Genomic DNA, 25,560 nt, shown 5'->3' on the forward strand with positions numbered 1-25,560 from the left:
TTAACTTTTATTAGTTGGCTATTGTCCTATGTTTTATATATTCAGTAATTATATAATATGGAACAAAAGTAAGATATCATTGCTGAATGCTGTTTTATGGAAAAAGAAAAGCCTTTGGCATTAATGTAATATATACTCCTGTTGATTAATACTTTGAATGTCTTTCTGTGAGATATATACAATAATGCCCATAAAATGATCAATTTTGATACCATTCTGATGCATTAAAGATGGTGAAATAAATGTTTTAAAAAGACTGGGAGATGCGAATACCTATTTTTTGAAAGCAGGTTAGAATGTAATGCATAAATGGGCAAATGAAAATAAAAGCATAAACACATAGAACTACCAGGGCTGTTGAATAGTACCTGACTCAGGTCTCTTCCCTCCAGAAAGACTAGAAAAAAACTTCTAGGCAAAACAGTTGTGTTTCATATTTTTTAAGTGCTGGTTAGTAAAGACTTTTAAAAAATCATTACAAAGTATTTCATGATTACAGAAGAACATGTAATAGATAGTATGTAAGGTATAAAGAATAGTGATAATTTAAAATCCCACGAACTTAGCACCCAGCTAAAGAAATACAACTTTATCAGTGCTCTTTAATGCCCTGTCTGTTCTGAGATCCTGTATTCCTCCCCCTGCTCCAAACGGAACTACTATCCTGAACTCTGTGTCTGTTGTCCCTTTGTTTTTCTTTATAGTTTTACTGTATATTATGTATACGTAAATAATCTATTGTCTACTTTTCCTCAGTTTTGAGTCTTTACATAAACAGAATTGTAAAATATGCCTTATTCTGCAATTAGTTTTTATTTTTCACTAAATCTTGTGTTTCTGAGATTAACTAATATTGGTGCATGTATCTGAATCCAATTCCTCTGCCACATAGCGTTTCATTGGATGACTATACCACAATTTACTTAGCCATTCTCCTGTCAATGTACTTGTGGTCGCCCCCTCCACCAAGTCTTTTGTTAATATAAACAAAGCTGACGAGAACAATGTTTTATTTTGCTTCCTGATGCAAATATGCAAGAGTTTCCTCTAGGGCGCTATTCTGAAACTTTTTTTTTTTTTATCTTAGAACCTCTTTACTCACCTAAGAATTGAGGATACCAGGAACTTTTGTTTACATCTGTTAAATGTATCAGTATTTATTCAATTAGAAATAAAAACAGATCATGTTAAAGCATCAGAATATATAAGCACACATTCCATTAACCATCAAAGCAGTGGTGGGCACTTGAAACATGAATGGCATTGGAAAGTTTTGAGATAGAGACTCTGGAAACTACTGTACACTCTTTCAAGAATGAGAGTACAAAAGGCAGATTTCTTAGTACTATTATGAATGTAGTTTTGACCTCATGGACCTGCTGAAGGGACCTCAGAGACCTGTAGCTTTCATAGACCACACATTGAGAACTATTGTTCCAATACAAATCTAAGGTTAGAATCATTAGGTCATTATGTCTCTTCAATTACTAGATAACATCAAATATTTTTCTAAAGCAGTTGTACTGTACCAATTTATAATATCAATAGCAGAATATATAAGTACTTCCTTTGGTACACATTCTAGCCAACATTTGGTCCTGTCAAACTTTTCCATTTTTGACAATCTAGTGGTTTAAGATGGTGTCTCACTGTGGTTTCATGTTACATTTCTGTGATCACTAATGAGCCTCAAAATTTGTATCGGCCATTCAAAAAGACTGTTAGGTCTTTTTCTGATCTTTCTTTTGGGTTGTTTATCCTCTTTAAAGAAAATTCTTTCAATTAGTTTTTGAAATATTACAGATACAAACCCCTTGTCACTTATATGTCCTGCAGATATTTAGAAACAGTTGTGGCTAGTAGTAGTATTACTTTTAAAAATGTGCCTTTTAATGAACAAATGAACAGAATTTTAAAATTAGACAGTCTTTTTTTTTTTTTTTTTTTGATGGAATCTCACTCTGTCACTCAGGTTGGAGTGTAGTGGCATGATCTTGGCTCACTGCAACCTCTGCTTCCTGGTTTCAAGCGATTCTCCTACCTCAGCCTCCCGCTGTAGCTGGGATTACAGGCGGGTGCCACCACTCCCAGCTAATTTTTTTGTATTTTTAGTAGTGACGGGGTTTTACCATGTTGGCCAGGCTGGTCTCGAACTCCTGACCTCAAATGATCCGCCCGCCTCAACCTCCCAAAGTGCTGGATTACAGGCGTAAGCCACCACGCCCAGCCTATATAGTCATTTTTATCAGTCATTTCCTTTAGCACTTAGACTTTTTGTATTTTAAGTAACCCTTTCTACCTTCAGTTCATGAAGATATTTTTCTGTATTTTCTTTTATTCATTAAAACAACACTTTTTGATTACCTACTACTATCAGACACAGTTCTAGGTAGTGTGGATATGGCAGTGAAAAAAATACATTTAAAAAAAAACCCTAGACTCTTAGAGCTTACATTCTCGAAGTGGGGAGGAAAACAATAAACACATATGCAAGTATCTCTTAGTCTCTTCAGACTACTGTTACAGAATACTATAGACTGGGTGGCTTAAACAACAGAAATTTATTTCTCAGAGATCTGGAAGTTGGGAAGCTGCAGATCAGGGTGCCAGCATGGTCTGGTTTTGGAGAGGGCCCTCTTCCTGTTTTATGGATGGCCGCTTCTTACTGTGTCTTCACATGTCAGAGAGAGCAGACAGGAAGCAAGTGCTTTCATGTCTTTTTATAAAAGGCTTGCATCAGGTGGTTGGCAATAATGAAAAATGTCCAGATTCTTAACGTGAAGTTAAAAATTCACAAATTGATTAGAATCCACCCTTATGATCTAATTATTTCCCAAAGGCCCTATCCCCAAATACCATCACACTAGGGACTAGGGTTTCAACATTGGAATTTTGACAGGACATTCAGTCCATAGCAGCATGATTTTGTATGAAGGATAGTGATAAATATTATGTAGAATAATAACGTCAGTGAGAGTGCAAGTGGTCAGAGGTGCGGTTCTGTAGGACAGAACAGCAAAGCACAAACTTCCCAAGGCAATTAATGTACTTAGAGAGTTTGAGGAAAAGGAAGAAGTCCAGATAACTAGAATGGAGTTAGCAAGAGGAAGCGTATTAGGAGATCTGGTTGATAACAGAAACCCAGATCACCTAGGGCCTCCTAGGCCATTTTAAAGGCTTGAGCTTTTACTTTGAGATGGTAAGGCAATGGAAAGTTTTGAGAAAAGAAATGGCAGGTTTTTAAAAGATCACTCTGTCTCCTGGTTTGAGATAGTCTATATGCAAGCAAGGGACAAAACTAGGGGAACATGTAGGAGGTTGTTTCAGTAATTGAGGCAGAAATGATGGTGGCTTGCATCAGGTGGTGGCAGTAGTGAAAAAAATGACCAAATTCTTGATATATTTTGAAGCTTTTATTTGCAATTGGCCAGTCACAGTGGCGCCCACCTGTAATCCCAGCACTTTGAGAGCCAAGGTAGGCAAATTGCTTGAGCTCAGGAGTTTGAGACTAGGCTGAGCAACATGGTGAGACCTCCTCTTTACAAATAATTTTTTAAGAAACGAACAGGGAGTGGTGGTACATGCCTGTGGTCCCAGCCACTTGGGAGGTTGAAGTGGGAGGATCACCTGAGCCTGGGAGGTCGAGGCAGCAATGAGCCGTGATCGTGCCACTGCTTTTCAGCCTGAGTGACAGAATGAGACTCTGTCTCAAAAAAAATAAGACAAAAGTACCCAAAACAAACAAAGATTTGCAAATTGATTAAATATGGTTTGTGAGAAAAACAGAGTCAAAAATGAGTAATTCCTTTTTTTGTTGTTTTTTGTTATTTTTTGACATGAGTAACTAGAAAGACAAAGTTGTCATTTAGAGAGATGAGGAAGATTGTAGGTGGAACAAGTTTAGGTACAAGAGTAAGAAGTTATTTTTGAGGCCGGGCGCGGTGGCTCACGCCTGTAATCCCAGCACTTTGGGAGGCCGAGGCGGGCGGATCACGAGGTCAGGAGATCGAGACCATCCTGGCTAACACGGTGAAACCCCGTCTCTACTAAAAATACAAAAAATTAGCCGGGCGTGGTAGCGGGCGCCTGTAGTCCCAGCTACTCGGGAGGCTGAGGCAGGAGAATGGCGTGAACCCGGGAGGCGGAGCTTGCAGTGAGCCGAGATCGCGCCACTGCACTCCAGCCTGGGCGACAGAGCGAGACTCCGTCTCAAAAAAAAAAAAAAAAAAAAAAAAAAAAAGAAGTTATTTTTGAACATGGTAATTTTCTTATGTCCATGTTCACCACATAGGGACACCAAGAAAGCAGTTAGATATATGAGTCTGGACTTATGGGGAGAAGTCCAACCTGGACATGTAAATCTGTGAGGCATTAGTGCACATAGTCTTTGAAGCCATTAGACTGGATGAGATTACCAAAGGATTGATTATAGATAGAAAAGGGAAGGGGCCTGGTGTGTGATCCATGACATACTGTAATGTTTAGAGTTCTAGAAGATGAAAAGGAACCAACAGAGGGGACTAAGCAATGACCGGAGAAATAAAATGATATTTAAATCATATCCTGCAAGCCATCTGATAAAAGTCTTTTGTAAAGAGAGTGATGAAATTTCTTAAATAAAATGAAGTCAAGTGAAATGAAGACAGATAATTAAACATGAGGTCTGACAACATGAGCCTGACAAGTCCTGTTTGGATACAGTGTTGGGGCAAAGAACAAGATTGGAGGAGATTGAAGAGAGAAGGGAGGAATTGGTAATAAGAAGTATTTTCTTCTAAAGCTCTTAAATTTTCAACATGTTCTTTAAATACATTGCTTTTTACCTGTTACAAAAGTAATAGTGTTCATTGTAGATAATTTAGGAAAAACTTAAGAAAATATTTTATATGGTCCAAAAAACTAACTATAACCACTGTAGATATTTTGGTTTATAGCTTTGGAGTCCATTTTTTTCTGTGCATTTTTATAAATTCATTTTCTAAACAAAAAATACATTATAGACCACTTTGGGAGGCCGAGGCGGGCGGATCACGAGGTCAGGAGATCGAGACCATCCTGGCTAACACGGTGAAACCCCGTCTCTACTAAAAATACAAAAAATTAGCCAGGCGTGGTAGCGGGCGCCTGTAGTCCCAGCTACTCAGGAGGCTGAGGCAGGAGAATGGCGTGAACCCAGGAGGCGGAGCTTGCAGTGAGCCGAGATCGCGCCACTGCACTCCAGCCTGGGCGACAGAGCGAGACTCCGTCTCAAAAAAAAAAAAAAAAAAAAAATACATTATAGACATATTTACATGATTTTCTTTTTTAAAAAATTATTTATTTATTTATTTACCTTTTTGAGATGGAGTCTCACTCTGTTATTTAAGCTGGAGTGCAGTGGTGCGATCTTAGCTCACTGCAACCTCTGCCTCCCCGGTTCAAGCAATTCTCCTGCCTCAGCCCCACGAGTAGCTGGAATTACAGGCACGCACCACCACACCTGGCTAATTGTATTTTCAGCAGAGACCGGGTTTCACCATATTGGCCAAGCTGGTCTTGAACTGCTGACCTCAGGCAGTCCACCCGCCTCGGCCTCCCAAAGCGCTGGGATTACAGGCGTAAGCCACCGTACCTGGCCTATTTACATGATTTTCTCACGTAAGAATGTACCACGTTTGTCTTTCCTTAGTATTTTTAATGGTAGTGTAGCATTATATTATGTATTATGGTTTATATGTAGCCAATATCCTATTATTAGGCACTTTTCAACATTTTCTTTTAGAAACATTGCAGTGAGCATTTCAATATGTAATTATAGTCTTTCATTAGCATATTCTTAAAGATTTTGACAATTAGCCCACTGAGATATGTCCAGAAGAGAAATACTCTGATGATGGTCGGTCTGCAAACCTTATCATACATACAGAGGGCTTAGGAATAGTTGTCCACGTTGCAAAAATTGTAAGGGTTCAATGGAAGAGGAAAGCTGCCCAGCAGCAGAAGGTAGTCCTTATAGGGAAGGGCAGTTCTCTGACAGAAGAGGCCTTATCCATAGAAAAGATATGGGTAGAATTGCAGCAGTTGTTTGTATGTGCAGCAGTTTTTTAAATAAGAAACTTTCCGGGCTGGGCGCGGTGGCTCACACCTGTAATCCCAGCACTTTGGGAGGCCGCGACGGGCGGATCACAAGGTCAGGAGATCGAGACCATCCTGGCTAACACAGTGAAACCCCGTCTCTACTAAAAATACAAAAAATCAGCCAGGCGTTGGGGCGGGCGCCTGTAGTCCCAGCTACTCGGGAGGCTGAGGCAGGAGAATGGCGTGAACCCGGGAGGCGGAGCTTGCAGTGAGCCGAGATCGCGCCACTGCACTCCAGCCCGGGCAACAGAGCAAGACTCCGTCTCAAAAAAAAAAAAAAGTAACTTTCCATATTTTATTGAATTGTAGGTCATATAATGAAGGTTTTCCATATATCTCATAGGTACAAATATAAACATTGTATGCATTCTAAAATCAAATAAACACAATCTCATTTATATATGTCTATGCATGTCTGTGTTGTAGTTGAGGAACTTTAGTTTATATGTTATACTAATAGTTTACTGAATATAAGTTTGAAATATTTTTCTAGAATTAAGAAGTATTTTTAAATCAACTTAGAATTCTATTTTCTGCAATAGGAATATGACAAACATTTTCTCTTTTTTGACCATAAACTACTTGAACCCTGTAGTTTTCCATTTAGCTTACTATTTTAAGGAATGTGATAAATCAATTGCGAACCTTTTTGTTTTCTTTTTCTTGAGGCTTCTGTTGTGATTTCCAGCAAAAAGGTCGATGTAGACGGCATTTTACTTGATGTTGATGTTGCTTGGGATCAGAATTGACAATCAGGAGTAGTCTCTCAGTTTAGATTTACAAAAGGCCAGATAACTTGGATATCACTACTGCTTATAGAAACATCTCTATCTCTCTTCTTCCTTTTCAAATATTATACTCACTAGATCATTAATAAGTAAGATAAAATGTTCTTTACACTTTCACATAGCCTCTGAATTTTTCCCATTTAAAATGCACTGCTTGAAAAATCAAGGGGAAAACAAAGGTTTAAATTTTCTTTACATTTTAGATAATGAAAAGAGGGCTCAAATGAAGAGTTTAACAGAGGTACCTGATGAGACTCTTTTTATTGCATATAAATAGAACTATTCGTGCTGCTATTTAACAATCAAAATCTAAATACTTCAGACTGAAGATCAAGTCCCCTACTTTCAAACTATCTCCCAAAACTTCCCATTAAGGACTGTATACTCTAGGTGCACTGAATTACCTTCCGTTCACTATGCCCAGAATACAGTTTTCTAGAAACTCTCTGTCTCTGTGATATTCACGTCACGTAGATTTCCTATGTCCACGACTTTGAAATTCTAAATCTAATCCATAATCTAAGGTTCAGTTAAGTTGCCACCCTCTTCAAATAGGCTTCCTGGAATACCACAACTAAAAGTAAAATCTCTGCCATTGAACTTTATTTTCATATACCAAGATTCTACTACAGTGCTAACACATAATTATGACTATGGGCTAGTCACAGGGGCTTATGCCTATAATCCCAGCCCTTTGGGAGGCCAAGGTGGGCGGATCATTTGAGTTCAAGAGTTTGAGACCAGCCTGGGCAACACGACAAAACCCCATCTTGACAAAAAATTAGCCGGCTGTGGTGGCGTGGGCCGGTAGTCCCAGCTACTTGGGAACTCAGAAGGTTGAGATGGGAGGATTGCTTGAGCCCAGGAGGCAGAGGTTACAGTGAGCTGAAATGGTACCACTGCCCTGTAGCCTGGATGACACAGAGAGACCCAGTCTCAAAATAATAATAATAATATTTATGATTATGTTTAATTTTGATTTGTTCTGTTGCACTCTTATGATGAATGACATATATAACAAACAATTCCTAAATATGAGTGTTCCTCATGAAAATCACTAGCATATGTGGATGCATACTTATATGTATTTTTGGCCTTTTGATTGAGTATTCACAAATCATAAGTGTTCCGCTTAGGAGTACTTTTAAAAAGTGAAAAAAGGGCTGGAACTGGTGGCTCAGACCTGTAATCTCAGTACTCTGGGAGGCCAAGGTAGGCAAATTACTTCAGCCCAGGAGTTTGAGAACAGCCTAGGCAACATGGCGAAATGCCATCTCTACAGAAAAAATACAAAAATTAGCTGAGTGTGGTGGCATGCTCCTACAGTCCCAGCTACTCAGGAGGCTGAGGTGTGAGGATCACTTGACCCTGGGAGAAGCTGAGGCTGCAGTGAGTCATGATTGCTACTGCACTCCAGCCTGAGTGACAGAATGAGACCCTATCTCAAAAAAAAAAAAACAGTGAAAAAAGGAGTTAAATAGAATAGTATCTAATAGTATCTAAAGTAGCAGTTAAGCAGTAGAGTAACAGTTGCATTTATTAAGGATTTAGTATATAATAATTTTTATTATATAAAATTATTATATAATAAAAATATATAATAATTATATTATATAATTATAATATATAAAATTGTTATATAATAAAATATATAATAATTGCATATGCACATGATAATTTTTATATGCACTTATCTCCTCTGTACTTCACATAAATCCTGATAGGTAAGGTACTATTATTATTCTTACTTTACAAATGAAGAAGCTGGAACTTGGGGAAATTATGTAACTTGCCTAAGTTCTCATATATAGTCAAAGACCCCCAAGCCTTTTAACCACTTTACTATGCTGAAAAAAGTCAGAAGACGTAGCAAGAATGTAAAGTTTTGAAATTAAGTCTTAGGACACAGAAATTATGTTAGAAATTATACTTGGGTTTTAGGATTACATTCTCGTGTGTTGGCAAGGAGGACGCTACTAGCTGAGTAAGAAATGATGTGTGTGCTTTATGACTTTATTATGTGAAAGGGTACTAACCATAGTAGAGGGTTACATTAATGTATCTTTAGTTGTTGTAGATATTAATGGGAGAAAAGGATTTATAAGAGCTTTCATAAAACAATTTGATTCCTTTATGCCTCTAAAACTGTTTTCCCATGAAACATTAAAATTGTAAATAATGATTTATCCTACTGTGGGGTTCTTCGGAAACTTAACTCTTGGGGTTAGATTTCTACTGGTGTGTGTGTGTTTAAAAGAGCTATTAATAAAACTGCATATACATTATTCCATTGTGGTGTTTTAATTATTTTTGATTGATCCTGCTTTCTAAGCTCCAAATTAGAACAACGCCTTTAAACATTTATTAGGAAGAAATATCTGAACCAGTCTGACCTGACATTTGTAGACATCATCTTAGGGCTGTTCTCCCCTTAGAGGATAGTAACTTAGGACTATATCAGTTACGTCTGGTAACGATATGCCATGTCTGTGATACTAGCATGCATTTCTATAAGGAAGGAAGAGATGGAGGGAGAGAGGAATTGGTTTGGAATACTCTGAAAATGTCTAGCCAGTGGATTATAATTACCATAATCACAGTTTTTGGCCATTTGGATGAAAGAATGTTGTTAATGCCCATACTGCTAGCTAAGACAGTCATGTGCACACTGCATTATGAACCTATTTCCAATAGATTAGGAAAATAGTTACAACAGGTTTGAGGCTTCTGTTTTGCAAAAACCTTTTATAGCGTTATGGTCTCAGAAGGAACCATTGAAGAAAATAATCATTAACATTTTCTCGAACACTAAATCCTCCGTTCTGCTCCTCCAATATCTCATAGGCTGTCATCTGATATCAGCACTTATGTAATGTCACGATAGGTGGTGCCATAGTTCTATACTGCCTTACATTATAGGAAAATATAAAGTGTTATTTGACCAATTGAATAAAAAGAAGAAAAAATGTAAAAAGTTTTCTGAACCCTGGTTTTAAGAAATTTATGAACAACTAAAAATTTCTCTTAGGACTGCATTTTTCCATTCTCTGTTAGTAAAATATCTCAGCTGCCTTTTGATTCTGCTAGCTGCGAGAATGGCAGAATGGGGCCTGAATGGCAAATTATATTATTTGTAACATTAATGCCAGCCTGTTTGGAGATTAATTACTATCTTTGTATTAAAGTACTGGTTGTGTTGGAATTGCTGCCTTTTTAAACTTCCCCCCAACCCTTGGTCATTTCTACTGATGATTTGCAGTAAAATAGCTGACAACTGCCTATGATTAGTTTAGCCAGATGCTACTTGCTCTGGTAAATTCATTTTAAGCATTTGACAAGACTGCAAAGATTAGTGCCAGCTGAGCTTAAAATATTTTTACAGACGAATGATATGTGAAAAGTCAGTTACTTTTCAGGTATATGATGACTATGTAAATTAACTGACAACATATCTTCTTTGGTGTTTATTTGTGAATCATTTATCTACTTTATAGAACAATTGGTAGAGTTATCCTTCACAGGTATATTCAGAAGATGTCACCAAATGGAGTGCTTTCAAGTTTTTGTATGTTATTATGTTGTCCTATGAATTGCCTGTGCTCCAAGACTTATAGAATTGCAGGGTAAAGTTGGGAATCTCTGGATTAGAGAATGAAAATAAAAGTGAGAAGTCTTTTCTTTAGCTACTTCTACCATTCAACATCAAGAAAGAGGCTCTTACTCTCAAAACATTGTTCTTAGGAATGGCCATCAAATGCCTTAGTTACAGATAACATTGAACAATGATGAGTAGTTTATTGGTTTTTCACCTTTCTTCATTCTTTGCCCTCTTTTATTATTATATCTTTACTCTTTCTCTTATGCCCTTTTTAAAAAGCATGTATTATACTATAGAAATGTTTCCTATTAGTGATTAATGTGATAAATTTGATTAGTTGAATAAAAGCAAACTTTGATTCTAGATTTTATCTATTTCTTGGTATCCGGCACTGTCAAATACAGTTGTCCCTCAGTATCCATGAAGGATTGGTGTTTTTTTGTTTTGTTTTGTTTTGTTTTGTTTTGTTTTTTGAGACGGAGTCTTGCTTTGTCGCCCAGGCTGGAGTGCAGTGGCGAGATCTCGGCTCCCTGCAAGCTCCGCCTCCCGGGTTCACGCCATTGTCCTGCCTCAGCCTCCGGAGTAGCTGGGACTACAGGCACCTGCCACCATGCCCGGCTAATTTTTTGTATTTTTAGTAGAGTCAGGGTTTCACCGTGTTGGCCAGGATGGTCTTGATCTCCTGACCTCGTGATCTGCCTGCCTCGGCCTCCCAAAGTGCTGGGATTACAGGCGTGAGCCACCGCGCCTGGCCGAAGTATTGGTTTTAAGACCTCTGCAGATTCCGAAATTCGTGGATGCTCAAGTTCTTTATTTAAAATGGTATAGTATTTGCATATAACCTATGCACATCCTCCCATATACTTTAAATCATCTCTAAACCACTTATAATACCTAATACAATGTCAATACTATGTAAAGAGTTGTTGTACTTTATTGTTTAGGGAATAATGACAAGAAAAATAGCCTGTACATGTTCAGTACAGACACAACCATCCAATTTTTTTCCCAATATTTTTGATTCGTGGTTGGTTGAATTTATAGATGTAGAACCCATGGATATGGAGGGTGGAGGGCCTACTGTATAGTTATCTCTATAGGTTTTGAGTAGTTTCCTGTCCTTCACCCAGCTGAGTGTGACCTTGTCTATTAGAATCATATATACTGTTCTGGAATAAGCTTGAGATGCTATGTTTTCTAATCTCATTTTACCAATGAGGAAACTGAGGTCCTACAATTTCAATAATTAGTCAAATAGCACATGGCAAAAAAAGTGGTTTATATAGGATTGGACCCTAGTTTTCTTCACCTTCCAGTGTTCTGTCCACTTTTTGGACTTCGTACATTTGAATTTCTTTATACTTTGCTGATTTCACTCACCAAACTTACTGACTTACCTGACTTCTGAATTATACTCAGAACAAAACACCTGTATGAAAGTCTTCAGTGGCACCCCATTTTCTTTTCCAGTTTTCCTTCCCTTCTTTCATCTCTCCCTCCCATAAGGTCTTCCTTTTTCCTTCATTACTGCATTTTTTAATTCATGTAGAATCTACAATTTTCACTTGTAGTTTTATTTCAAAATTTGTTAATTTTTTCTACGTCTCTTTTTTGTTATAGCTCTGAAAAGCCTACTTAAAAAAAAAAAAAAAAAACCCTGCTAATTGGCTTTTCTTCCTGGTCTATGGAATAAAGCACTAGATAGGGAATAAGAAAACCTTGATGCATTTTCTTACCTTGACCAGTGACATGCACACTCTGTGCTCTAGTTTTCTATTAATATCAATAAAGCGGTATTTATCTGTACTGCAGAGTTATCAACCTGATTTAATTAAAAAATCTAGATATGGGCCAGGCACAGTGGTTTGCCCCTGTAATCCCAGCACTTTGGGAGACCAAGGAGAGCGGATCACTTGATCCCAGGAGTTCAAGATGAGCCTGGGCAACATGACAAAACACTGTTTCTACAAAAATACAAAAAAAGTTAGCCAGTTGTGGTGGTGTGTGCCTTTAATCTCTATAATCCCAGCTGCTGGGGATGGGGGGCCTTGGGGGGAATGCTGATGCAGGAGGATCTCTTGAGCCCTGGAGGTCAAGGCTGCAGTGAGCTGTGATCACACCACTGCGCTCCAGCCTGGGTGATAGAACAAGACCCTGTCTCCAAAAAAATCTAGATACATTTGGGGCTTTCTCAGAGACTGGTGCACAGAAAATAGAAAACGGTATTAACGTTTTAAGATATGGAAAAAAAGATAATTGTTTTGATATTGATGGTTATTATTACTAATTTTTAAAGACTAGTATACTCCTAGCTTTCCAAGACAATGATGAAGCAATCCTGTACCTGTGACAGGCCTATATTTCTCTTTTTTTTTTTTTTTTTTTTTTTGAGACAGAGTCTCGCTCTGTTGCCCAGGCTGGAGTGCAGTGGCACAATCTCAGCTCACTGCAAGCTCCACCTCCCGAGTTCAAGCAATTCTCCTGCCTCAGCCTCCAGAGTAGCTAGGATTACAGGCGCCCACCATCACGCCTGGCTAATTTTTGTATTTTTAGTAGAGACAAGGTTTCACCATGTTGGACAGGTTGGACAGGTCTATATTTCTTTCCGTGCTTATTTTACAACTGGTATGGTCTGAATGTTCTCCAAAATTCATGTGTTGAAATGTAATCGTCAATGTGATAGTATTAAGAGGTGAGGCCTTTAGGAGGCGATTAGGTCCTGAGGGCAGAGCCGTTAAGGATAGGATTAGGACTCATAAAATGGTTTGAGGGAGTGGGTTCATTTTCTTCCACTCTTCTGCCATGTGAGGACACAGATTTCATTCCTTCCATAGCATACAACAATAAGCCACCATTTCTTGGAAGCAGAGTAGCCCTCACTAGATGTACAATCTGCTGGTGCCTTGATCTTTGACATCCCAGCCTCCAAAAGTGTGAGAAATGATTTTCTGTTGTTTACAAAGTACCCAGTCTGTGGTATACTGTATTAGCAGCACAAAAATACTAAGACAACCATCCTATGCTTTAGATTAACCAGTATTTACCATATAACTTGTAAATCGGTGTTAGTGGTGGTAATGGGATTACTAATGTGCATGTGTTAACATGTTCATTGGTTCAATGCGAGGCTGTGATCCTGTACTCTGAGTGTGCCTTTTTTTTTTTTTTTTTAATTACTTTAAGTTCCGGGATATATGTGCAGAACATGCAGGTTTGTTACATAGGTATACATGTGCCATGGTGGTTTGCTGCACCTATTAACCCATCATCTAGGTTCCCTCCCCTCACCTCCCTAACAAGCCCATGTGTGATGTTCCCCTCCCTGTGTCCATGAATTCTCATTGTTCAGCTCCCACTTATGAGTGAGAACATGTGGTGTTTGGTTTTCTGTTCCTGTGTTAGTTTGCTGAGGATGATGGCTTCCAGCTTCATCCATGTCCCTGCAAAGGACATGACCTCATTTCTTTTTATGGCTGCATAGTATTCCATGATGTATATGTGCCACATTTTCTTTATCCATTCTCTCATCGATGGGCATTTGGTTTGGTTCCTTGTCTTTGCTATTGTAAATAGTGCTGCAGTAAACATATGTGTGCATGTGTCTTTATGGTAGAATGATTTATATTCCTTTGGATATATGCCTAGTGTATTAGTACATTTTCATGCTGCTGATAAAGACATACCCAAGACTGGGAAGAAAAAGAGGTTTATTTGAACTTAGAGTTCCACATGGCTGGGGAGGCCTCAGAATCATCACAGGCACTTTCTGCATGGCAGCAGCAAGAGAAAATGAGAAAGATACAAAAGTGGAAAACCCCTGATAAAACCAACAGATCTTGTGAGACTTATTCACTACCATGAGAACAGTATGGGGGAAACCACCCCCATGATTCAAATTATCTCCCACCAGGTCCCTCCCATAATACATGGGAATTATGGGACTAGAATTCAAGATGAGATTTAGGTGGGGACACAGAGCCAAACCATATCACCCAGTATTGGGATTGCTGGGTCAAATGGTATTTCTGGTTCTAGATCCTTGAGGAATCAGCACACTGTCTTTCACAATGGTTGAACTAATCTACATTCCCACCAACAGTGTAAAAGCATTCCTATTTCTCCATAGCCTCGCCAACATCTGTTGTTTTGATTTGCATTTCTCTAATTATCAGTGGTGTTGAGCTTTTTTTCACATGTTTGTTGGCCGCATAAATGTCTTCTATTAAGAACTGTCTGTTCATATCCTTTGCCCAGTTTTTGATGGGGTTGTTTGTTTTTTTCTTGTAAATTCGTTGAAGTTTCTTGTAGATTCTGGATATCAGACCTTTGTCACGTGGGTAGATTGCAAAAATTTTCTCCCGTTCTGTAGGTTACATATTTACTCTGATGCTAGTTTCTTTTGCTGTGCAGAAGCTCTTTAGTTTAATTAGATCCCCTTTGTTCATTTTGGCTTTTGTTGCCATTGCTTTTGGTGGTTTTGTCATGAAATCTTTGCCCATGCCTATGTCCTGAATGGTATTGCCTAGGTTTTCTTCTAGCGTTTTTATGGTTTTGGGTTTCACACTTAAGTCTTTAATCCATCTTGAGTTAATTTTTGTATAAGGTGTAAGGAAGGGGTCCAATTTTAGTTTTCTGCATATGGCTAGCCAGGTTTCCCAGCACCATTTATTAAATAGGGAATCATTTCCCCATTGCTTGTTTTTGTCAGGTTTGTCGAAGATCATATCGTTGTAAATGTGTGTTGTTATTTCTGAGGTCTGTGTTCTGTTCCATTGGTGTATATGTCTGCTTTGGTACCAGTACCATGCTGTTTTGGTTACTGTAGCCTTATAGTATAGTTTGAAGTCAGGTAGCATGATGCTTCCAGCTTTGTTCTTTTTGCTTAGGATTGTCTTAGCTATATGGGCTCTTTTTTGGTTCCATATGAAATTTAAAGTAGTTTTTTCTAATTCTATGAAGAATGTCAATGGTAGTTTTGTTGTTGTTGTTGTTGTTGTTTTTTGATGGGTTCTTGCTCTGTTGCTCAGACTGGAGTGCAGTGGTGTGATCTCGGCTCACCACATCCTCTGCCTCCTGGGTTCAAGTGATTCTCTTGTTTCAGCCTCCCGAGTGGGGATTACAGGCATGTGCCACCATGCCTGGGTAATTTTTGTATTTTTAGTAGAGATGGATTTTTGACATGTTGGCCAGGCTAGTTAGTCTCGAACTCCTGACCTCAAGTGATCTGCTGGCCTCGGCCTCCCAACATACTGTGATTACAGGCATGAACCACTGTGCTAAATATGTATCTAAGATGGCATGAGTATATGTGTTGTTGTTGTTGTTGTTGTTTTGTTTTTTTGAGACGGAGTTTTGCACTTGTTGCCCAGGCTGGAGTGCAATGGTACGATCTTGGCTCACCGCAACCTCCGTCTCCCAGGTTCAAGCCATTCTCCTGCCTCAGCCTCTGGAGTAGCTGGGATTACAGGCATGCGCCACCACCCCAGCTAATTTTGTATTTTTAGTAGAGATGGGGTTTTGCCATGTTGGTCAGGCTGGTCTTGAACTCCCGACCTCAGGTGATCCACCCGCCTCGGCCTCCCAAAGTGCTGGGATTACAGGCGTGAGCCACCACGCCCGGCCTAGAGTGTGTGTTTTTAACAAAGGCCTTCCTTGCCACATCCTCATTCCAGTCCTAGTTTAGTTAATGTGACAATAGTAGTCTTTTGCAAGATAAAGATTATAAGTAGGTAACCATTTTAGCATTTGATGCACTTTACAGATTGCAACCAATAATATGCTATAAATTTAGTTTTTAGAATAAGATCATGGTGTGTTAATAGATCATATTCTGTAGGATAGTTATAGAAAGTTTTTAAGTACTCTTTTAAGGCCAAGATTCATCAACCATTTGCTTATCCTCTCACTATTTGCTGTAATTTGTCAGTATCCTTCACAATAAAAATAGATTATGACATACCTTGGGGGTTCAGTGAAGGTTAGGACAAGTTAGGGATCCAGGTAAAGCTTCAGAGAGGTGATGTAATCCCCTTGATGAGATTCCAGTAGATTAAGATCTTAGTATGGCTTGTGGGGGCTAGGCATGATAGGAGGAAGAGAAGAGGTTGGAATTCTACGTAGAAAAAAACAATTAAACTGAGATATAAGGTAAAGAAAGTACAGAGTAAAGTACAGAGTAAATTTGAGGAGCAATAAGTAGTCCATCTTGGCTGAAGCATAGGATATGTGTATAGTACTGAGAGAAATCCTATGGTGGAAGAAGTTTGAGACTATATCATAATGGCCTTGAATGCCATGTTAAGGATTTTCAATTTTATTTAGAAGGCTGAGGGGAGAGGATTGAAGAATTTTGAGTAGCAGAGGAATTTTATCAAGAGGTTGTTTTGTGATGATTGATAGGAATCATCATCATCATGATATGAATAAAATGGATAGAGTAAAAATTGAAGGTGGACCCCACTTATTATTAGGTTACTGCAGTAGTCCATGAAAGAAGAACCTAAACCAGAGTAGATGCAACTGACATTAGGAAGAAAGACTCAACAGTAATTTATATTTTTATGTGGCCAGGATATGATCAAAGACAATTCTGAGCCTGAATAACTTGCTGAATAGGGATGCATTTTTTGCCTTTTTTAAAAAGAGGAGAGCAGTAGATTCAGAGAAAGGTTCCTGGCTTGGGGAGAAATTATTTTTGAACTTCTCTGGTTTGAAGTATACATTGAGTATATAGCTAGAGTTGCTTAATAGGGAGATGAACATATGGTACTAGAATTAGAAGAAGGGTGGGTATCAGTAATTACCTATTTTTGCAACTGTATCTACAAAGATAATAATTAAAATGATGAGATTAAAAGAGATCACTAGGGCAGAGAGTATAAGAAAGGAAGAAAGTTAAGGAAAGAACTTTGGTGAATACCTCATTTAAATATAGAAATAAGAGTTATCAGAGAAGCTGGGTGGGGTATTTATGCCGAAGCAGTGTTTAGAAAACTTATGGAAGAGAAAATTTCAGGAAAGAAAGGGTTAATCAGCAATCTAAGTTTTTAAAAACTTTTGCGAATTTGTTTTTATTGGGGTATAAGACATGGGTTGGAAAATGTCAGTTTGAGGTATGCGCTTGTCTCCAGGAAATATCTATCCTCATCTTCCCGGGATGATTTTTGGAACTTTTTCTCTTTAATGGAGCTGCTCTTGCTGCCAGCACAAGTTCACTGCTGGCTGGCTCCTCCTTGGAAGATAATTTTCTCCTTTGTTTTGGAGACACTTAACAAGTGGATTAAGGATTTAAAAGTAGGTTATTTGATTTGTTGGCCTAGGTTATATTGCTGATGCTGCAAGAATAATTTTAATAAAGTGGAAAGGACAAAGTTCATATTGTAAGGGGTTAAGTAGTTCCTAGGTGATAATTCAATGTAGTCAAATTTGTATAGATTGCAGTCTTTTCAAAAGTTTAACATTGCTTATTTTTGTCTTCATAATATTAAACCAGGTCTATCTAAAATTTTAATATCACATGCAAGAAGCATTATCATTTTGTAGCAGATTTTTAAAGCTGTTATTTCAGATTTTGAACTGATCAGCATGAGACAGATTTTCTTTAGAACCATTTTTGTTCTGGACAAAATTCAAGCTGGATATTACTGATTACTCTGAAATGCAAATAGTGCTATTTTGTTTTACAGCTATCATTTAAAAAGCCATGTACTCATTAAGATAAGTATGTGCAGCATGAACAACAAAAAAATGAGAAAGAAAATGGACATTATTTGTATTTTGTAGGCTCTCTGATATGGAACTGAATGCACTAATCTTCAAATACTAATGAGCAGCAAAAAGCAATTTGCCAGTGCACAATTAACTTCTGACTGGCTTCTGTTGATATGTAGTGCTATAACCCCACACCAGGTGAACTTCCCATTTTTTGAGATTTTATTTGACCAATATTTATAATTGTGGCCAAATAATGAGATGATTATTATGAAATAATGTTATGTTGGAGTAAATCATACTTACATGGAGCTCTTATTATAGTTTCTCTATTTAATTGTCTGCCACCAGGGCCTTGAGCTTTTATTTTCCTCTTTCCCCTTCTGCTCTTCTTGCCTTTTCCTATCATTGAAGAAACAAGGGCCTCCCTCTCAATTCTCAATTTGGAAACCTGCTAGTGGCTTGTCTTAGTTACAAACACTGTGTTTTATATCATGTGGTTATGTTCGTCACTTATCTCTTCTTTCTGTTAACTTTTATTCTATTACTGTGTCATGTCATTTATATGTATGTACGTGTAGATACATATACATGCATATATATTTACATTCAGATATATATGCATCCCCCATGCATGCATACATATCATACAGTAGTGGAGAGGAGGTTGTAAAGCATAAAGTTTACCTGTTTTGCTCATGGTTTATTGAGGCAGATTTTGTCCCTTAGCTCAGATGAGAAAATCCCTACTCCACAGTCATAAGCTGAAATTCTCAATCCAGCCAGATATTTTGCAAATGTGCCTCTGGTGCCTGGGGAGATAGAGTTAAAGCATATATGGCTCAGTGAGACCAATCATTGTGATTGGCAAATGAACTCAAAACACTATCTTAGTAATGTTAAGGCAGTTGGGAATTTTATTTTCACAACATGCAAACTAATACTCTGAATGAGTAGCAGATTGGAATATGGTAGGAAACTTTGAAATTGTGATTCTCAAATAATTTAGCCTAATGCTTGTTTCATAGAATTATGAAATCTTGTTTATTGTAAGGAACCTTAGAGGATCATCTAATTTAATCACTTTTTCTAATGCAGCGGCACGTCGTATAATACCCCTGAGAGGTAAATGTCCAATGACGTGGAATTCCTTACTTTGTCTGGGCTCCTGCTGCATTGAAAATATATTCTTCGTACTTGGCTGGATGCGGTGGCTCACGCATGTAATCCCAGCACTTTGGGAGGCCGAGGCAGGTGGATCATTTGAGGTCAGAAATTTGAGACCAGCCTGACCAACATGGTGAAACCCTGTCTCTACTAAAAATATTTAAAAAAACAAAAAAAAAGAAAAAATGACCCAGGATTACAGGCACCCGTCACCAATCCCAGCTACTCATGAGGCTGAGGCACGAGAATCGCCTGAACCCAAGAGACAGAGATTGCAGTGAGCCAAAATTGCACCACTGCACTCTGGGAGACAGAGTGAGACCCTGTCTCAAAAAAAAAAAAAAAATATATATATATATATATCTATATATCTATATATCTCACTTCTTCATACTGAATTGAGATCTGTCCTCCTGTCAGCTCTCACTCAGTTCCACCATGGGGGCAATACAGAATCTGAGATTTATCTCTTCCTCATGACAGTTATTTAAATATTTGAAGCACTTTCCATTTTGTTTACTTTTCTAAAGTACTTTTCTATGGTACCTATGCATACTTTGTTAACCATTTCTTGATTGCTGACTCCTCCAGAATGTTGGTTATTCCCTCTTACTTATTATAATTTGTCAATGCCCCTTCTAAAATGTCATGTTATTTAACCTAATGCTTCAAATAAAGTTTTACCTTTGCATGATACAATTGAACAATGCCTTATACATTGTAGGTTCAAAGGTCAAATCTTTGAAGTATAGGTTCCCATCCTAAATTATTGATGACAGTTTTTTAGCTTTTATAGTAATTGCATCTTGCTGTGAATGCATGTTGACTCTGTGGTCAACGAAAAACCTCATTCCTTTTTTTCTTTTATTTTTATAAACACAAACTGCAGTCAAGTTAGATTATCCCAAATCCCGGACCTATATAAATGATTTAAAAAAAACTAATTGTAAGATTTTCATTTATCCCTGATGAATTTAATTTTTGTTTGGTTTCAGTTCAGCACTGCTACCCATTACAAAATTTTGAATCCTGACTCTATCATCTAGCATATTCGCAGTCCCTTTGGGTTTTGTGTCATTTGTAAATTTAACAAGTATACCTTCAAACAGCTTCTTTAAAGTCACTGATTTTTTTGAAAAAGGAACAAGAAATGCCTGCAACTAACTACCATAAACCTCCTACTGGTTGACACCAATCTAATTATTAATAGCCTTTTAATTTAATTTTTAAACCAAATTAAAATCTACCCACCTGTACTAATATCCAGTTCTTAATGCCTGTTCCTTTCCCACAATGGTATCCACAGAGAATTTACCTAAAATAAAAATATGTTATGCATTTACCTTCCAGTTGATTTTCTCTAAGAAACAGTTGCCAGTAGTTTGGCATCAGTTATTTTGCATAATCCATGCTACTTCTTGATTTTTAGCATGATGATTTATAAATTTATGAAGACTTTGGGCATACCCAAGCATGAGGCAGGGTTGGGAGTGCTTCATTTTCTTTAACACAATTGAGAAAAGTTGATATTTTTATCAAGACATTTGTTAGGGAAGGTATAAGAAATCTAAATAAACTGGCTTGCATACTACAGGATTCTAATCTCCCTCCAGCTAATGCAGCCTACAGGGCCTAGCCCATTCCACATAGAGACCTATGGAAAGTGAGGGGCTTTGCCTTGACTCCTCATTTCCACTATTTTGGTCTGCTTCCATGTTTTGAGTGTCATTTGATACACATCATCCAAGATAATCAGTCTGGATTTTATGACTGTTGAATATAGTACAAGAAAAGTTATGTCCTTTTGCCTGTTTACGTAAGGACCACTCTCTTAATTCCTGTTTCTAGAATGAAAGAAATGCCTTTTCTCAAGTTGATTGTTACCAGGAATGACTTCATATTGTTTGCGAGATTCCACTCTATCCATATGCTTGTGGCCTTTTCCCATACAGAGTCAATAGTATAGTAACTTAATACAACCTACTATCATGGAATTCATTTAGTAGGAATTATCAGTTTGTAATAACAGGGAATATGGGCGCAAATTGCCACTTATTCTGGAGAAAGTGATGAGAATGTATTAGAGGAAGGAGTAGGGATTGAAGACTAATTAAGTAGCCTTTTTTTTTTTTTTTGCAACTGTCTCTCTCTGTTGCCCAGGCTGGAGTGCAGTGGTGCTCACTGCAACCTCTGTCTCCCGGGTTCAAGTGATTCTCCAACCTCAACCTCCCTAGTAGCTGGGACAACAGGAGTACACCACCATGCCCAGCTAATTTTTGTATTTTTAGTAGAGACAAGGTTTCACCATGTTTGTCAGACTGGTCTTGAACTCCTGGCCTCAAGTGATCTGCCTGCCTCGGCCTCCCAAAGTGCTGGGATTACAGGCGTGAGCCACCATGCCTGGCCTAAGTACCTATATTATCTTCCATATGAAATGTGATGAGTACCTTAACTAGTTTGTAGCAATGTGATTGAATTATAGACAGTTCGGTGGTAAAAATAGGCAAATGATAAAATATAAGAGACTGGGGAATATAATAATCAATATAAGTAAGGAGTTTTTGGAAATCAAAAATTAAGAGAACTAAAGTGTTTGTGTTACACTTGGGATCATATAAACAGAATGCTAATGAATGAATTGTAGGTTTTTAAGGGTTATTTTCCAAACTTAGCAAGGTAATTAACATATCATGCTAAGACAAATATTAATAGAAATATAGATATACTTTGAGCAGCCTGCAGCCTACACCTACTTTCCTAGAGCTATTGAGGTTGGAGAGCAGGGTGAAAATGATGGGTTTAGATTTAGTTCTGGATTACTCTGGGTGAAGATTTTAAGCATGTAGTTAGAAGTTTTACCTGGAGAGATATTTGGAAGTTGCCAAAAAGATAATAGGTAAATTCAAAGAAAAGTCTTTGGAGTAGAAGACGAAGATTGCAGATAAAATCTTAGAGAATAATGCCTACATTTAGGATGGAGGTTGAAAAGAACTTGCCAAGAAAGAGTTACAAAAGAAAAGGAGGATAACCAAAATCTGTGCTTTATCTCAGGAGCCAAGAGAAGAAAGCATTTTTAGAATACTAGGGAGTAAAACAACACCATCAGTGTCCACAGAGAAATTGAGAAGAATAAGCTGCTATCAGGCCTTTAAGTTTGGTGGTGACATAGTTATGGAGATATTTCACAGAAGAGGTTGAGGAGACTGGGAAAGGTAGATTGGAAGGGCTCACTTAATAGAAGCAGTAGTGGAGGAAGCAGAAGCAATGGACCGTTCAATACGAATAGTCATGAAGGTAAGGAAAGAGCTTTACTGTTTCTTCTTCCCATTTAACTGATAGCTCAGTAGATAAAAAAGGAGAACAAGATAAACTTATTTGTTGAAAAATTACTAGAAGTTTGTTATATTGTTTAAATTGATTTCAACTTCAGGCTCTTTAATAATAAGTACATAGTTTAACCACCATAGGAATGAATTTGAGTTCTTTGCTCTGTATAACTTTAATAACAGACAGATGTTAGTCTTTCAGCAAAGAAACAAAGGTTGTTCCCTAAATTACTTTAGATTTACAATGCAATAGAGCATTTTAATTACATTCATATGTGCAGACTTTTAAAAAATAATTTTTAAATGGTTTATTATGGTAATAGAAGCACATTTATGCCACATCATGCAACACGGAAAGCATATTCTCTCTGTTGAGTGGTGTAAAATGTTTGTAGCTTTTGCATCTCACATTTCTTGCTTTAAAAGTGCTACTGTCATTTACATTCTCTAGTAATCCAATTGTGAATTTTATGGATATATATGAGCATGTGAGGACAGGGTGCCAGTGGAAAGCTAAGAAAAGGAGAAAGGTAAATAACAGCCAGAGAAGTTGGCAAGATTACTTTTTCTTCACCGTGCCAAGACAGCTATTTTAGCTGAAAATGAAGAGGATGGGAGGTGCACAGGAATTTAGTTAGATATAGAAAGAGAAAAGCTGGGCAAATAATTCAGGTATGTAAGCAAGTTCAAGAGATGAATGAAGACATTATTCTGATGTCTGAAGAGCGGAGGTTAAAGGAAAGGTTGACTAACCAAAAAGCCTTATGTGAACCCAGGGTAATCAGTAACTGCGCTTGCTTAGAGGTCTTGTAGCAGTGGTATATAGAAGAACAGAAGAAAGATGTGGCCCCCAAGGTCGTATTTACCAGAGAGAACAGTCTGAGAAACAAGCCACAAAAGAATTGGTCTATGAAACTTTTCTCAGAATCAATCTTCCCCCGCTCCCTCCCTCCCACCCTCCCTCTTCCCTTGCTAAGTAATGGCTGGACACTGCAGAAGTACTGTATATTCCTGGGTTTATCTTAGGATATGGATAGTGAATTACAAATGATATTTTAACCCATCTATTGCCATTGATATGTAAAACCATTTTCTTTATTAAAAATTGCCAATCCCTATGTCCAATATTATAAAATTAATGTCTCTACTAAATGAAGAAAAAGGTTAAAAAATAAGAAGCAATTTTTTAAAAATCCCTCGTTTTGCCTAGCCAAAAAGAAAAAGAAAACAAAAAGTGAGTAGGATTTATTGTGAGAAAATGTAACCTTTAAAGCTGGCATGCTGTTTGAGTTACCTGCCTCTGAAGGGCAAGGCCCTAGAGAGATGCTTAACTAGGCAGGTATGATGATTGCAGTGCCCTTAGGGCAAGAGTAAGGGCGGAAATTGTCAACACATAGGCAATAAAGGCTGCCTACTCAAACTCTGGGCACTCTTACTTGGCTTGTTAAGTTGTATCCTATGTGCATGAGTGTTTTGGCTCAGGAGAAAAACTCTAGTGCTATTAGAAAATGTCTGTTTCACATAGACAGTATCAAAACGGCTTTATTAGTCTTAAATAATGAAAAAGTAGCAGAAACAGATTTAGAATTTAATCTCTTGGTTTCTAGGTTTCTCGTCACTTGCTTCACCACTGATGATGTGCTCTGTTTTTCAACCAAATTCTCTGTGAATTCATGGCATTTGTAGCCCCATTCTTTGTGTTTGTACAATGCACTAGTCTCCAGAGTGTGCATTCCTTGAATGATAGAGGTTTTTAGTTATAGTGGCATGCGCCATCACTAGGGTAGATGAACAGATTTGTGATTCTAGGATATTACGCCAGTCCAGATTGGGAAAAGTTTTCAAAGGTTTAAAGGTTTTTCTGCGGGCTGCCTTTTGTTTCAGCAGAGTGGAGGGAATTTAAAAACATGTACGCTTAATAGGACCAATAGAGTTTAAACTACATATTGTGTAACTTTTAGAAACTTTTCAAAGTACATATCTTAGCAACTTCAGAAGGATGACATAAGGGTCAGCCTCACTGGGGATGCTATCCCATGTTGCTCCTTAGTTAGCAAGACATTGTAAATCGGCCAGGGAAGGTGGCTCACGCCTATAATCCCGGCACTTTGGGAGGCTGAGGTGGGTGGATCACGAGGTCAGGAGTTCAAGATCAGCCTGGCCAACATGGTGAAACCCCATCTCTACTGAAAATACAAAAATTAGCCAGGTGTGGTGTCAGGCGCCTGTAATCCCTGCTGAGGCAGAGAATTTCTTGAACCCGGGAGGCGGAGGTTGCAGTGAGCTGAGATCATGCCACTGTACTCTAGCCTGGGTGACAGAGTGAGACTCCGTCTCAAAAAAAAAAAAAAAAAAAAAATTCATAGGTACTGGACTCTAGAAGGTGAATCACTGACAGTCCTTCCCCCAGTTCATTATCTGAAGTCACAAGGCAAAGTTATTTCTCCTAATCCCATAAAGTCCTCGTCCTTTCCCCACCTAATTCTGTGTGCAGTAGCCCCCTCTTTCAAATGCTAAGTGGACCTGACTCTCATACAGAGAAATAAAAACAGGCCAGGTGCAGTGGTTCACGCCTGTAATCCCAGCACTTTGGGAGGCCCAGGCAGGTGGATCACCTGAGGTCAGGAGTTCAAGACCATTCTGACCAACCTGGTGAAACCCTGTCGTTACTAAAAATACAAAATTAGCTGGGCTTGGTGGCGCATGACTGTAATCCCAGCTACTTGGGAGGCTGAGGCAGGAGAATCGCTTGAACCTGGGAGGCAGAGGTTGCTGTGAGCCAAGATCATGCCATTGCACTCCAGCCTGGGCAACAAGAGGGAAACTCTGTCTCAAAAAAAAAAAAAGAAAAAAA

General features: G+C 38.1%; 1 protein-coding gene across 5 annotated transcripts in view; it reads left to right on the forward strand.

The window, feature by feature from the left end:
- DIAPH2 (diaphanous related formin 2) overlaps positions 1-25,560 on the forward strand; it is a 922,276-nt gene that overhangs the window by 480,935 nt on the left and 415,781 nt on the right. The gene's annotated exons all lie outside the window — the stretch shown is intronic.

The sequence above is a fragment of the Pan troglodytes genome, chromosome X (assembly GCF_028858775.2).
Source record: "Pan troglodytes isolate AG18354 chromosome X, NHGRI_mPanTro3-v2.0_pri, whole genome shotgun sequence".
Classification (NCBI taxonomy): Eukaryota; Metazoa; Chordata; class Mammalia; order Primates; family Hominidae; genus Pan; species Pan troglodytes.